The 16,844-nt window shown below is 34.1% G+C and overlaps 2 pseudogenes; both read left to right on the plus strand.

Moving 5' to 3' along the window:
* LOC136041766 (uncharacterized) overlaps positions 1–16,844 on the plus strand; it is a 92,385-nt pseudogene that overhangs the window by 67,501 nt on the left and 8,040 nt on the right.
* Positions 16,027–16,145, plus strand: LOC136041773 (5S ribosomal RNA; annotated as a pseudogene).

Raw genomic sequence — 16,844 nt, forward strand, 5'->3', positions numbered from 1 at the left:
TCTTCGTGAAACATTATATAGGCAGATTTTTGTTCGTGAAACTTGTTGCATGTGGATTAAATTTCCGTGAAATGTGTTGCTTGCTGATTTTCTTAATTTATCTTTATATTTTTCTCGTTAAACTTATTCTATGTTGTTTTATTCTTTTGTGAAACTTAATTTATCATGATGTTTATCATCTTGAACTTGTTGCGTGTTGGTGTTTGTTCGTGAAACATGATGCGTACTGTTTTTGCTCGTGAAACTTGTTCTATGTGGATTCTTTTTTCGAGCGACTTAATGTATCTTACTTTGTGCTTTCTAGAAACTTGTTATGTTTTTTTCGTCAAACTTTCTACATGCTCATTTTTCTCTTTGTAAAACTTGTACATTTATTTTTCTTCATGTGAAACTGGTTTTGTTCTTGGAAATTTTGCGTGCTGATTTTTGTTCATGAAACTTAATTTATCTTGACATTTTCTTTGTGAAAATTGTCGTTTGTTAATTTATTCTCTCGTGAAACTTTAGTTATCATGATATTCTTTTTCGTGGAACATGATGCAAGCTAAATTTTCGTGAAACTTGATGCATTTGGATTTTTTCTTCAAAAACCTTAATGTATCTTGATTTATATCTTTAAAAATTTGTTTTGTTCTCATTTCTTCTTTATTGAAACTTGTTGCATGTTGATTTTTTCTCATCGTGAAACTTGTAAATTGATTTTTCTATTTGTGGAGCCTGTTTAGTTCGTGGAATTTGTTGTGTATGGATATTTGTTCATAAAACTTAACTTATCTTGATATTTATACTCGTGAAACTTATTGCATGTTGATTTTTTTCTTCGTGAAACCTATATATTAATTTTTCTCCTTGTGAATTTGTTCGTGGGACTTATTGCTTGCTGATTTTTGTTCGTGAAACTTAAATTTATCTTGAAATTTTTCTACCTGAAATTGAATTTATAATAATATTCACTTGTTTCAAGTGGATTACTTCGCTGAGAAATTTGTTGTATTTTTATTTCTTTTTCATGAGTCGTTGATTTTTCTCTTAGTGAAACTTTCACAGTAATTTTTTGCGACACGGTTTTGTTTATAGAAAATGTTGCATTCTGAGGTTTTTCTTCGTGAAACTTGTTGCATGTTGATTTTTCTCTTCTTGAAAGCTGTACATTAATATTTCTCCTTGTGAAACTGAATTTGTTCGTGGGACTTGTTGCTTGCCGATTTTTGTTCGTGAAACTTAAATTTATCATGAAATTTTTCGTCTTGAAATTTAATTTATAATAATATTCACTTGTTTCAAGTGGATTACTTCTTTGAGAGGAAAAATCTTCACGAAAATTAATTTATGTGGCTATAATAAATAACCATGTTAACCATTATTTTGTAATCGTATATCGTCATTCGCCAAATCGCCATATTGAAATATGGCGATTTTATAGCGCCATATTCACCATATTCGCGTATATCGCCATTTTAACTCATATATCGTCATTGTTGATTGAGATAGCTGCAACCTAGTCTACACACGACATATCCCAAAGGGTAAATTTATTACTCAAGATAGCAGGATTCATGTAATAATAAACATTGTAGTTAACAATAAACATCGTTTAAAATTAAATCACTGCTTGACCATAAAGTTAATGATCTTTCAACAAAATATTGCCCACTAATTATCTTTTTAAAACTCCATTCTCTGGAATATTATGCCATATTTTCCTGACTGCAAAGCATAGATCTCTGGAGTTTCACTGATTATTTCAACAGAGAAAACAAATTATTCGTATCGAAAACATCTTTTATTCTTTATGTATTTCCGCCAATAACGGAGTTCTTAAAAATCGCAAAAAAACTGGTTAGTGGCTTACTTTAAATAAATTGCTGTTAACAAAAACCATCATAACAAATTAAATCACTGCTTGACCATAAAATTAATGATCTTTCAACCAAATATTGCCCACTAGTTATCTTTTAAAAACTCTCTTCTCTGGAATATTGTGTCATATTTCCATGACTTCAAAGCATAGATCTCTGGAGTTTGACTGATTTTTTCAACAGCGAAAAAAAATTACTCGTATCGAAAACATCTTTCATTCTTTATCTATCTCCGCAATAAACGGAGTAATAAAAATCGTAAAAAAACTGTTTAGTGGCTTACTTTAGAAAAATTGCTACATCAAATGCTTTTTAGTTAACAATAAATACTATTAAAAATTAAATCATTGCTTGGCCATAAAGTTAATGATCTTTTAACAAACTATTGCCCAACGAGTTTCTTTTTAAAAGTCCCTTCTCTGGAATATTATGCCATGTTTCACTGACTTCAACGCATAGTTCTCGGGAGTTTCATTTATTATTTCAACAGAGAAAAATTGTATTTTTCTTTGTTTAATCTTTGAAAAATTTAGTCTCATTATTGTTCATGATATGGCCGCAACCTAGTCGAAACACAACATATCCAAAAGTAAATTTATTACTCAAGATAGTAGGATTCATGTAATAATAAACATTGTAGTTAACAATTTAAATCATTAAATTAAATCACTGCTTGACCATAAAGTTAATGATCTTTCAAAAAAATATTGCCCACTAATTATCTTTTTAAAACTCCCTTGTTTGGAATATTATGCAAAATTCTCTGACTCCAAACCATAGATCTCTAGAGTTTCACTGATTATTTTAACAGCAAAAAACAATTAATTTTCCTATATTTAAATATTTTTGAAAAATTCAGTCTCATCATTGTTGGTCAGATAGCAATAATCTGGTCAAAAAACAGCATCCCAAAGTAAATTTATTACTCAAAATAGAATGTGTCATGTAATAATTATAAATAGAGGTTTTTTTTCAATATTCAAAATATTTAAAAAATTTCCAGTGGCAGGATTCGAACCTGCGACCTCCCGCATATAGCTGTGTACGGATGCACATACCGCTGTGCTACACTGGCTTAGTAATAAAACTCAATTATAAAGTACTTGATGATATAGTTTCGCTTTGACGTCAGGCTTTTTAAAAATCTTAAACATTTGTTTTAAGGATAACTTTTTATTTCTGATCCTGAGGAAAGTAATAATTACCATTTCTTAAAAAATAAATACAAAGATGTAGTTGATCTTTCAACAAAATATTGCCCACTTATTATCTATCTATATAAAAATAAATTGTATGTCTGTTACGCTATCTTCTATATATATAAAAATATGTTGTATGTATTTTTATGTTGAGGGTTTGCATATGACGTCTAAAAAATAAAGAATAGAAAGAAAACTGAAAAAAGTAAAAAGGTTGGTGCTGCCTACAGAAGTAATCACAGTATGAGCGGTGACTTCAACCAAAGGATAATTAATAATTATTAGCGGTATAATTAGAATAATTAGCGGTGACTTCAACCAAAGAATAATTTAAAAAGATAATTAATGGGAAATATTCCTTATTAATAAAACTCAGATATAAAATACTTGATTTTATAGTTTTGCTTTGACGTCAGGCTGTTTAAGAATCTTAAACATTTGTTTTAAGGATAACTTTTCATTTCTGATCCTGAGGAAAGTAATAATTACCATTCCTTAAAAAATAAATACATAGATGTAGTTGATTTTTAACAAAATATTGCCCACTAATTATCTATCTATATAAAAATAAATTGTATGTCTGTTACACTATTTTCTATATAAATAAAAATAAGTTGTATGTATTTTTGTGCTGAGGGTTTACATATGACGTCTGAAAAATAAAGAAGAAAAAGAAAACTGAAAAAAGAAAAAAGGTTTCACTTTGACGAGAGATTTTTCTATTCTTTCAATTTTTTTTTTTATTTCAGGGGACCCTTATAATCAAAAGCTTTTCGTCCAAATTAAGATCCAAAAGTAATTGTTCCTATAGGACATGGAGCGCTAGATAAGTAGACTATGAAAGCATCTCATATATCATTATTCGAGGATACTTTCTACGTGATAACCAATTGCAAGCGGCGGAGAATTCCCACCCAACCTTCTAAAATGATTAAATCGTTCACATACCTGGTTCACATGTAAGTTTTCTTCTTGAGCAAGAAATCTAAAAGATACAAACTTTTATTGTACCTACAAATTTTATTAATAAACTAAAATTTACAAGTATTATTAAAACACAGAAAAAGCAATGAAAACACAACAAACGAAACACCAAACGTGAAGGAGGCCTATAATGTATAAAATACAAGCAAAAAGAACCTTGAACTAAATAAAAGTGGGAAACCCATCAGACAATACTAGCGGAGACCAAAGCAATTCCACCGGAAGGTCTCAACAACTAATTCCATTGGGGAATGACACATTTCAGCATTATCACATTTCTAGAAAGATCCAACTCTCTTTTCGAGGTAACTAGAGTGACTTCTAAAGGTGATGAAAAAGGACACACAATTTATTAAGAATTGAACATGCCGACGAGCTAAAAAGTACTTGATCAATTTTTGACAAGTCATGATGGTTAAAAGGTGCTAAAGTACTTGATCAATTTTTGACAAGTCATGATGGTTAAAAGGTGCTAAAGACCAAGAAATGTGATTTGATGACCAAAAGAGGACAAAGTGATTGAAGAGGCTATGGGATGAGGATCAGACAGTTGATATTCAAATACGACCTTTTGTGCATTGGCTTGCCAATCACTCGATACTGCAACATGAACAAAATTGGAAATTCGCAAGGACCTATTATATACACAAAATTGCACGTTTAATCCAAACGATCAAGAAATATCTCAATATATTTTCAACAAGTGTTGTACGTTGCGACGCTTGGAAATTTCGCTAATTTCATCAAAAGACCCACCAAGATTTAGATACTCAGTTTTCGATGCTCAAGGCACACTTCACTCCCAGCCTACACAAAGAACCACAGACCCTTCTCCATTATAGCTGAAGTTCTATTATATACAACTATGTGTCTCAGTATGTGTATGTTATTTTGACAATTTTAAGACAATTGAATACCTCAGAATTTTCAAACAATTGCTTTTTAGCTTTTTTTTAGCTACAATTGTTTTTTTGCACCATAAAATGGCTAAAACCACCGCTTTGCTCTGGGACAATCTTTGTGGCTATAATAAATGTCTAAATTTTTCAACATAGTTTTCGTCGTGAAATTTGTTGTATGCAGTTTTTTCTTCGTGAAACATTATATAGGCAGATTTTTGTTCGTGAAACTTGTTGCATGTGGATTAAATTTCCGTGAAATGTGTTGCTTGCTGATTTTCTTAATTTATCTTTATATTTTTCTCGTTAAACTTATTCTATGTTTTTTTATTCTTTTGTGAAACTTAATTTATCATGATGTTTATCTTCTTGAACTTGTTGCGTGTTGGTGTTTGTTCGTGAAACATGATGCTTACTGTTTTTGCTCGTGAAACTTGTTCTATGTGGATTCTTTTTTCGAGAACCTTAATGTATCTTACTTTGTGCTTTCTAGAAACTTGTTATGTTTTTTTCGTCAAACTTTCTACATGCTATTTGCAAGGCAACGCTTTAAAGCTTGCTTAAGATGCATTTTCACAGCTTTGGCATCAGTGCCAACCTGGAAATTGCCCATTATGTATTTGAAAATGACCTGACGGCTAGGTCCCCCATGTTCTTTTAGGTCAGCAATGGATTTAGTGATCATTTCTGTGTATTTTGGGTGGTTTCCTTGTGCCTTGACCTTTTTATCCCCATTAGGTTTTGCAGCCTTGGCTGGTTTTGGAGCTTTCGCTTTCTTTTCCATCTTGGCTAGTTTAGCCATGCTCTGGGATTCTACAGATGCTGGTGGCACTTCAACTTCAATTTCAGACATTTTCAACTCTTTTCTACTTTTCTCTGTCACTAGTGCGACTAAATGCTGAATACATGCTTGTTTTCAAAGTTGGAAACCGCCTTACCCAGGTTAACATTTCTCTGTGTGAGCGAGCTAAGGAATTTCGGCCGTGCTTGTGTTTGTTTGAAATGGCTTTATTTGAATTTTTGGTTAGAAGGTAAGCTTTTGAGGAACGAAACCTAAACTAAAGGAAAGAGAAGTCATTTTTCCATAGTTAGACATGTTTTCTATTGCTTCATCCATGGTAATTTGGCAGCAAAGGGGCAGAGAATAGTGGAAATCCGTCAAAACTAGTATTCAATGTCAATAAAAACTTTTTGCTAGGAATTTAGATCCACGATGTCCACTTTTTATTTTTTATTAGTGAAATCCAGTACAGGTGATTTCAGACAATGTAACATGCATGCAGGTGTGTTGTTATAAATCCCAAAGGTAATGGTGTAATTGCTTCTTTCAAGCTTGCAAGGCCTGTCAAGGACGAACATTCAAATGCTGTAAAGCCTGCCAAGCCCACAGCTAAAAAAAACCTTAGTCAAGAAAACAGCCAAACCTACTTCAGTTAAAAAGTCAACTTGAGCCAAAAGGGCTACCAAGCCAATTGCTGGGGTTTGCATCTTAAGCATCTACCCCTGGCTGAAGAATAGATTTGACGGCTGGCTCGTAAGGCTCAAGTTAGATAATAAAGTGCTCACATTGAAAAATATACAAATATTTTGATATTGAAAAATATATCGCCATAGCCGAATGGGCAAAGCGGAACCTTCAAATTGCGGGAGTGGAGGTGCCATTCCCGACTAGTTTGAGCGAGTCTGATGAATCATAACTAATATGATTATATCAATCAAAATAATAACAGATTAAAAATAACAAACTGTAAATCGTGAGAGCTGAGGTGTCATTCCAACTGGACTTATAAATAGTAGTACTATTTTACAGTAAAATAACACAAATAAAAATAGTTTCGCTAAATTTCTCTTTTTTCAAATCTTCGACAAAAAAGAAAAGGTTTAATACAAAAATTTTAGACTGTAAAAATGACGGTTGTTGTTGGTATTGTTTTTTTATTTAACCATACAACACATGAATCGCAATCTTTGCAAAAACAAAAAAGAAGAACCACAGATTACCTAGAAATGACTCGCTAGGCCTCTAAGGAGAAATTGTTCGCCCAGGTAGAGCGGTTCCTTGAATATACGTAAGAATATACGATACAAAAAGTTTAGATTCTAAAAATGACTGTTGTTGTTGGTATTGTTTTCTTATTTAACAATATAACACATGAATCACAATCTTTGCAAATACAAAAAGAAGAACCACAGATTACCTAGAAATGACTGGCTAGGCCTCTTAGCAGAAATTGTTCGCGCAGGTAGAGCGGTTACCTGAATAGAGGTTAGAATATACGATTCAAAAAATTTAGACTCTAAAAATGACTGTTGTTGTTGGTATTTGTTTCTTATTTAACAATACAACACATGAATCGCAAACTTTGGAAAAACAAAAAAGAAGAACCACAGATTACCAAGAAATGACTCGCTAGGCTTTTGAGCAGAAATTGTTCACCCAGGTAGAGCAGTTCCCTGAATATACGTTAGAATATACGATACAAAAAGTTTAGACTCTAAAAATGACTGTTGTTGTTGGTGTTTTTTTCCTATTTAACAATACAGCAATCTTTGCAAAAACAAAAAGAAGAGCTACAGATTACCTAGAATTGATTCGCTAGGCCTCTGAGCATAAATTGTTTGCCCTGGTAGAGCGGTTCCGTGAATATACGTTAGAATATACTATACAAAAAGTTTAGACTCTAAAAATGACTGTTGTTGTTGGTATTGTTTTCTGATTTAGCAATACAACACATGAATCGCAATCTTTGCAAATGCAAAAAAAAAGAACTACAGATTACCTAGGACTAGTTAGGCCTTTGAGCAGAAATTGTTCGTTTATCATTGTGAGGACTTTAATATCAAGCTTGAATGTTAAGAGCCAGCCGTCAAATCTAGTCTTTAATATGGTTGTTTTTAGACAGCAATAGCGCTAGAATACAAAAGTAAATATTATGCAACGTATTTTGGGGCTCAAACAACAGCTGAATTATACTTGAAAGGGAATAGTAGAGAGTTAAAATTGGAAATTTATAGCATTATAACTTTATTAACAGAAAGGTTCGAGCATTTGCTTTGATAGCCCTGAAAAGGGCTGTTTGATACTGCAGGATAACTTATTGCACACATTACTTTTTAGCTAGTTTCTTAGCTAGTGACCTTTTAGATGCCAATTGCTTGGCGGGAGCTTTCTTGACTGACGGCCCCTTCTTGGGTATCGATTTCTTTGCTGCTACTGCTTTTTTGGGAACAGTGGGTTTCTTGAAAACCTTTACAGTTTTTTTGCTACCAGCCATTGGCTCGGTAGCCTTTTTGTCTGAAGTTGACTTTTTAGCTGCAGTAGGTTTGGCTGTTTTCTTGACTAAGGCTTTCTTAGCTTTGGGCTTGACAGGCATTAGAGCCTTGGAATTTTCGGCCTTGACAGGCCTTGCAAGCTTGAAAGAACCAGTTACGCCAGTACCTTTGGGATTTATAACATTTCTGTTTGCAAGGCAACGCTTCAAAGCTTGCTTAAGATGCATAGTCGCAACTTTGGCATCATTTCCAACCTGGAAATTATCCATTATGAATTTGAGAATGGCCTGAAGGTTAGGTCCCTCACGTTCTTTCAGGTCATTAATGGATTTGGTGCATTGTTTTTCGAGACAAAGGCTTTTATTACTTGTAGTCTTGTATTTCAATAGGCCCAAAATATTGAAACTTTGAGGCTTGTATGTCAAATTTGCATTCTAATAAAATTAAATTTCACTTTATTTTAGCATTATATTTGAAAAAATAAAAATAGTGTTATAATATTTGTGAGATGCAGAGGGGGTTGGACGTATAGTTGAAGCAAACTGCATTTTATTTGTTTCAATCCCAGGATATCTGAAAGTTTAACATTCGTTCTACACAAAAAAGAAATTGCTTTAAACTAGAAAAATATTCCTTTCTACAGTATATTTTCGAGTTTTGCTTAAAAACAAACATTAGAAATCATAAATAAAAAAAAAACGCAAAACGTTAAAACACAAATGGCAAACATTTGTTGCCAAAGTTAAAAACGCATAACGAATTGTTGCTATATAATCACAAATAAACCCACTTTTATTTGTTTCGATCTCAGGCTATCTGAAAGTTTTAATATACGCTCCCCTGATAAAGGAATTGTTTTAAACGGAAAAAACGTCCCTTTCTACGGTATATTTTCAAGTTTTGCTTAAAAAAACAACATTATAAATCATAAATAATAAATTTAAGAAAAACGGCAACAAATTGTTACTATATAATCACAAATAAACTCAATTCTATGGGTTTATAGCGTCTTGTATTTTAAAAGACCAAAAGCAGTGTTGGAACAAACTAATATGCTCAATGCTTAGCATTGAAATGCACAAAAGACAAGCATTGAAATGAATACCAGCCAAAAGTCGATTTGCTTTTATTTCCCAACCTCTAAATTAAAGACAGTTGGATGCCTTTTGTTGCAGTTTGAAACTCAAGATTTTGGGATTCATTCTCAGAGTCAGTTTACAAGGAAATTCATTTGCCAGCTAAAATTTTGCCAGCTTTTCATATTTGTTTAATAACTGCAAGTAACTAATGCAATACTTTTATCCAAATTGTAAGGTCTAGCGGCAATTTAGCAAAGAGTAGGAACCCATTTTCCTCCGTTCCTACTATCTTCAATCAAACATAAAAGAACTGGCTGGTACAATTAAATAGCAACAATTATTTCTTTGAATAACTCCATTGTGTGAATACGCAACTTTATTCAAAAATATATAAGGAAAAATCTAAAAATAGCAATGGAAAATTTGTTTGCATATTTCTAATCAGATATTATACCTGAGACGAAAAAAAAAGTATTTGCCGACATTTTAAAGGCACAGAAAAGAAAAGGCTCAAAAACCTGAGCTAGAAAGTGTCTAAAAGATTTGGTAGCCTTTAAAAAGGCCGTTGGGTAGAGGGACAGTTCAGGGGGACCATTAACCACCAAAGCCATACAATGTACGACCTTGACGTTTCAGGGCGTAGACTACATCCATCGCTTTTACTGTCTTTCTCTTGGTATGTTCTGTGTATATGACAGCATCACGAATAACATTTTCGATAAAAAGCTTAAGAACACCTCTGGTTTCCTCGTAAATTAGGCCAGATATAGGTTTTACACCACCACGGCGAGCCAGTCTTCCGATAGCTGGCTTTAAGATACCCTGGATATTGTCACGAAGAAATTTGCGATGACGTTTTGCACCTCCTTTTCTCTTCCTGTCATATTAAATTCAGTGGAGTCGTCAACAGCTGAAATTTTTTTGTCAAACTAGGAAGTTTCCTTCAAATCCCGCGCAATTTATATTATTAAAGTCTTTCCCGTCAAAATGTGACTCTGTCGCATGGCTGGCGCTCCGTATAGATATAGCCACTAGGTATTGATTCGTTTATTCATTCTTTTCAGTGTTGCCCGATGTAGTATAATTATGTGGAAAATACTGACTCCCAGTGGTGCAAGCCGCCACATGTTTTTAGTGACTCTGAAAAGATGGATGTGAGAAAAATTACTACAGATTTGATGTGGAGAAAAATGCTCGAAATGAGAAACTTTACCGACGAAAGAGTTTTCCAGATCTGGCAAAACTTGCCGAGAGCAGTGTTGTCAGATTTAGCATAATTATGCGGAAGGTAGCGTAATTAGAAACCAAAAGCATCCAAGCATAATCCTCCTTAAGATAGAGTAATCGTAGCATAATTTAAGACGATGTAGAACAACTCATAAAGTCAAACAGTTCGTGGTAACGAACTGTAGTAAGGAGCAACCCGGCTCAATAGAAGCAAAACTCTAAGAAATGGAATTTTTATACCAATAGCTACATCAAAAGAATCGCATTTTAATGCTTATTTTAAATATATAAATTTCATCAAGTTTAGTCTTACGCATCAAAACTTAAGAGCCTGAGAAAATTTGCGCTATCTTAGAAAATAGGAGGAAACAACCCGTAAGAGTCATAGAATCTTAACGAAAATTAAACCATCAGATTCAGCGTATCAAGCTCTTATTTACAAAAATGTGGAATTTTGTATTTTTTGCCAGAAGGCAGATCACGGATCCGTGTTTATTTGTTGTTTGTCTTTTTTCCCAGGGGTGATTGTATCGACCCAGTTGTCCTAGAATGTTGCAAGAGGGCTCATTTTAACAGAAATGAAAAGTTCTAGTGCCCTTTTTAAGTGACCAAAAAAATTGGAGGGCACCTAGGCCCCCTCGCACACTATTTATTTTCCCAAAGTCAACGAATCAAAATTCTGAGATAGCCATTTTGTTCAACGTAGTCGAAAAACCTTATAACTATGTCTTTGGAGACGACTTACTCCTCCACAGTCCCCGTGGGAGGGGCTACAAGTTACAAACTTTGACCAGTGCTTACATATAGTAATGGTTATTGGGAAGTGTACAGGCGTTTTCAGGAGGATTTTTTTGGTTGGGGGAAGGGGCTGAGAAGAGGGGGATATACTGGGAGAGCTTTCCATCGAGGAATTTGTTATGGGGGAAGAAAATTTCCTTGAAGGGAGTGCAGGATTTACTAGCATTATTAAAAAAAAAAACAATGAAAAAATCAATATGAAATTTTTTTTCATCTGGAAGTAAGGAGCAACATTGAAACTTAAAAATACAGAAATTATTACCCATATGAGGGGCTCACCTCCTCCTAATACCTCGCACTTTACGCTAAAGTATTTATCGTAATGTCAACTGTTTATTCTACGGCTTTTGTGATTCAGGGGTCATTCTTAATAAATCGGGACAAAATTTAAGATTTAGTGTAAAGAGAGAGGTACTGACGAGGGGGTGAACCCTCTCATATGTGTAATAAAAACATGAGAATAAAAAATTATTTACGTAAGCTAATTTATAAGTTACGTATATCTTTTAATAATAAAAAGATTCGTAAAAAACTAGAAGTTCTAGTTGCCTTTTTATTTAACCAAAAAATTGGAGGGCAGCTAGGCTTCCTCCCCCGCTCTTTTTTCTCAAATCATTCGATCAAAATTATGAGAAAGCCATTTAAGCCAAAAAAAGGAAAAAAATATGCAAATTTCGTTTTAATTATTCCTCTGCGGAGAGCCAAAATCAAAACATGGATTGATTCAAAAACGTTCAGAAATTAAATAAAAAAAGAAGTTCTTTCAACTGAAAGTAAGGAGCGACATTAAAACTTAAAACGAACAGAAATTACTTCGTATATGAAAGGGGCTGCTTCCTAATCAGCACCCCGCTCTTTACGCTACAGTTTTTTACTGTTTTAAAAAGAAGAGTTGAGAGGAAGAGTCAAACTCTAGCGTGAAGAGCGGAGCGTTGATGAGGAAGCAGCCCCTTTCATATACGAAGTAATTTCTGTTCGTTTTAAGTTTTAATGTCGCTCCTTACTTTCAGTTTAAAAAACTTGTTTTTTTTATTTAATCAAATCAATAAAACGAACACCAAAGATGGTATATCAATTTAAGATGGTTACGGTTATCAATTAAGATGGTTATAATTTTTCGACCAAACTAAAGTAAAATTTTCTGCAGAGCGTTTAGGTGTTTATGTTTCTAAATTACCGCAGCGACACAGACGCTCAAGCGCTTCCCGCACGGTGATCCTTATTTGAAGTCCCTTCAGTTTGTTAATCCCAAGATGGGCCTGGGAACTGAAAGAACCAGTATTCCGTCACTAGGTGTCGTAGTGAACTGATTTCCAAGTATCATGCAAAAACTCAAAGATATTGACTCGCAGTGGCGCAAGCTGCCACATACTTTTAGTGACTCTGAAAAGATAGATGTGAGAAAAATTACTACAGACTTGATGTGGAAAAAATGCTCGAAATGAGAATCTTTACCGACGAAAGAGTTTTCCAGATCTGGCAGAACTTGCCTTGAAGGTGTTCTCGCTACCACATTCGAACGCAGGCTCAGAAAGAATTTTTATCTTGGTTCAGTGATGTCAAGACAAAAAAAAGCGGAATAGGTTGAAGAAAGAATGATTGAAAGAAATAAGAAAGAAAGAAAGATTATTGAAGCCGTGTTGGTCAAAAAATCGTGACTAAGAAAAAAAGAAACAGTTTGCAACAAATATGTCCCTACAGGCAATCAGATCAAGCTCCATAATACCAAGAACCTCTACGTAGCCATCCCACCCCCTGGTCAAGCAGTTCAAATCTGAAAGCAAAAATGAAGAAGATCATTGAATATGAACCGTGTTTTTCCTTCTATTTTTAATGTATCTGAAGAAAAATTTTGATGATGATGTAAGACACTATGGTTTTCAAATGTCTTCAACCGCTTCGAGAAGAAAGACGACCTGCAAAAAAAGACGAAAAACGTGAACCGAATTGGGCCAAGAAACGGAGATCAGCACCACCGGTGTGGACTGTAAAGTCTAATGCCGTAGTCTTTACTTTAATTTGATTGGCAACACTGATTCTTTGAAAGAGAGGCAAACTATCAACATGGCTAGGACAAAAGAAAATGCAAGAAAATCAACGGGTGGAAAGGCACCTAGAAAGCAGCTTGCGACCAAGGCAGCACGTAAGTTGGCTCCTGCTACCGGAGGGGTGAAATAACCACACAGATACAGGCCCGGAACCGTAGCCCTGAGAGAAATTCGTCGCTATCAAAAGAGTACCGAACTATTAATAAGAAAATTGCCCTTTCAGAGACTTGTGCGAGAGATTACCCAAGATTTAAAAACTGACTTGAGGATCCAGAGTTTGGCTGTGATGGCCTTACAAGAAGCCAGCGAGGCGTACTTAGTTGGAATTTTTGAGGATACCAACATGTGTGCCATTCACGCCAAAAGGGTGACCATCATACCCAAAGGTATTCAACTTGCCCGTCGTATCCGTGTGGAGAGAGCTTAAGTACCCTAGTTCACCGCAATTGCATCTTAACCAACGGCCCTTTTAAGGGCCACTAAATGGAATAAACAAACAGATGAAACTACGTTAAAGATCGTAGTGTTCAGTGAAAAAAAAGGCATGACTCAAGGAGGCATAATTATTTCAAAATTAAATTATAAGATTCGGCGCGGCATTAAACAAGATCCAAACTATCTAATAAAAAGTAAAAGACACCAAAAGCCAATTTAGGCCAGTCTAATAAATCCAAAAATACCCCCAAAAAATGAACAGACTCATTTTTATGCAATCCTAATAAGGGGGTTAATGCCAGATTTGCCTTTCACTCAATCGGACCATATCTCTTGGCTTTTTCTACAATTGGCCATGGCTTGATGTCGAGGCCCCCTTTTCTATTCTCTTTAACTATTCGGCGATATATATTATTTTCTATACAGCAAGCAAATTGAGATCAGCCTTCTAAACAGGGACCCTTTTTATTGTTTTAATCGTGGTTTAGTATGGGTCTTAGTTTACCCAAGATTTCACAAATCAAAGCCAGGAGTAATGAAAGCAATTTGAGAGTAGAGAATTTGAAATAAGGTTTTAGCCCTTAAAAGGGTGATTTGAGAGGGTCCGGTTGACTGAGCACTAATAGTCAAGGGATAACCCCTTATTTGGAGCTTGTGTATTTTGTTACAGATTTAGTGCCTTCACTAACAGCGTGTTTGGCAAGTTCTTTGGGTAGTAGCAGCCTCACACCAGTTTGAACCTCTCTGCTAGTTATGGTGGACCTCTTGTTGTAGTGAGATAGACGAGAGGCTTTCGCAGCAATCCTTTCAAAGATGTCATAGACAAAGCTATTCATGGGGCTCATTGCCTTGCTAAAAACACCAGTGTCGGGATGCACTTGCTTGAGAACTTTGTAAATGTAATTGGCGTAGCTTTCCTTCCTCTTTCGTTTCCTTTTTCTTATCAGTGTTAATGATATTTTTCTGCGCCTTACTTTCTTTTTGTGCTGCTTTTCCTGAAGTTTTTGGAGCCAAGGTTAAAAGCTGCCTTAACGAAATCCAATTGTCAAATTAATAGCGTTTATAAAATTTGACCCATTTAAATACTAACTACAGTTCGCGCACAATTCTTTTGTCAGAGGAACTCAGTTCTCTGGCCGGTATAAATTAATTGCGCTTTCAAGAGTAGACATCATTTTCAATTTGTTCGCGATCAAGATGAGTCCGAATAAATTCTGTAACCTAGAAACCATGTCAGGAAGAGGAAAAGGTGGAAAAATGAAGGGAAACGCTAAGTCCCGTCCAAACAGGGCAGGTCTCCAATTCCCAGTGGGAAGGATCCACCGTCATCTGAGAAAGGGCTAATATGGAGAGCGAGTTGGTGCAGGGGCACCCATTTACCTTGCAGCTATGATAGAGTATTGATGAGCTTGCTGGTAATGCTGCACGAGATAACAAATAAACTCGTAACATCACCTTCAGCTAGCCATTTTAATCGATGAAGAACTGAATAAGCTACTGTCGGGCATTACCATTGCCCAAGGAGGCACTTTGCGCAATATTTAAGCATTTCTTCTACCAAAGAAGACTGAAAAATCGGCAAAGGCCTAAGTGAATCTGATTTTAGCTCCAAGACCTACCGTAAATTAACCAACAGCCCTTTTCTGGGCTATAAATTCATTGAATCACTCTATAGCATTTAACCACTCCCGGAATAGAAAAATCTATGAAATTAAAGACGCTGAATGTGAATGGTAAAACTTGCATATTTATCTAGTAACAAAGGACACGAATTTACTCTTGGCTGGGGATATATATGACGCTGAATGTGAATGGTAAAACTTGCATATTTATCTAGTAACAAAGGACACGAATTTACTCTTGGCTGGGGAGATATTTTCCTTAAAAATCCCTAAATTATACCCCAACATAATCTAAATATGTATTTGAGGCTAAACTATTTTGTTACAATTACTTAAGTCTCAAAGAACCTCTAATTCTGACTGATCTAAACTAGCCTAGTCAGCCATTGGGTAGTCATCTCAAAAATAGAAACATTTTGGGGGGCTTGTCATTTTTTTCAGAAGGAATAAAGGTTTGCTTTAAAAAAAAGAATTAATAAACATATTTTGATTGTTTTTAAATATTTATTAAATAATTAGAACCTTGGTACATGACTCTAAAACTAGGTATTTTATTTCATTTCAGTTTGTAGACCAACAATCATTTTGTTACAAAATTTTTCAGCCAACGCCCATACCACGTTGAAAGTACCCAGTCTCGTAAAATCCTGGAAATCACACAACGTTGGGCCCGGTCAATACTTGGATGGATGACCGCCTGGGAACACCGGGTGCTGTTGGCATCTTTATGTATATATATATATATATATATATATATATAAATATATATATATATATATATATATATATATATATATATATATATATATATATATATATACATACATATATATATATATATATATATATATATATATATATATATATATATATATATATATATATATATTATATATATATATATATATATATATATATATATATATATATATATATATATATATATATACATATATACATATATATATATATATATATTTATATATATATATATATTTATATATATATATATATATATATATTATAATGATTCTTTTTTCAAAGTAAAATTATATTTCTGATAACAAACTCGTTTCCTTATTCTAATAGCGCCAAGCTAATTACATCTTTTATAAGAAAAAAAAGAAAAACAGAAGAGACTAAGTTGGACATCTCCTTGATTTTCATCTATCGGTAATAAATAAATGCCAACACTTGAATCACATTTATCAAAGCCAATAAATAAAGTCAAAACTTGCAACCAAAGTGACATTACAAGCCCCCAAGATATTTTAGTTGACCATTCCGCCAATTAAATCAAGTTGGCCTCAACTCCATTAGACAGTTCAAATACCTTTGTCTTTCAGTACCATCTACACCACAAATCTGCTTGTTGTTTCAATAGTGCCGCATAAATAGCTGACTTAAATCAAAGACTTACG

The sequence above is a fragment of the Artemia franciscana genome, unplaced genomic scaffold (assembly GCF_032884065.1).
Source record: "Artemia franciscana unplaced genomic scaffold, ASM3288406v1 PGA_scaffold_37, whole genome shotgun sequence".
Lineage (NCBI taxonomy): Eukaryota > Metazoa > Arthropoda > Branchiopoda > Anostraca > Artemiidae > Artemia > Artemia franciscana.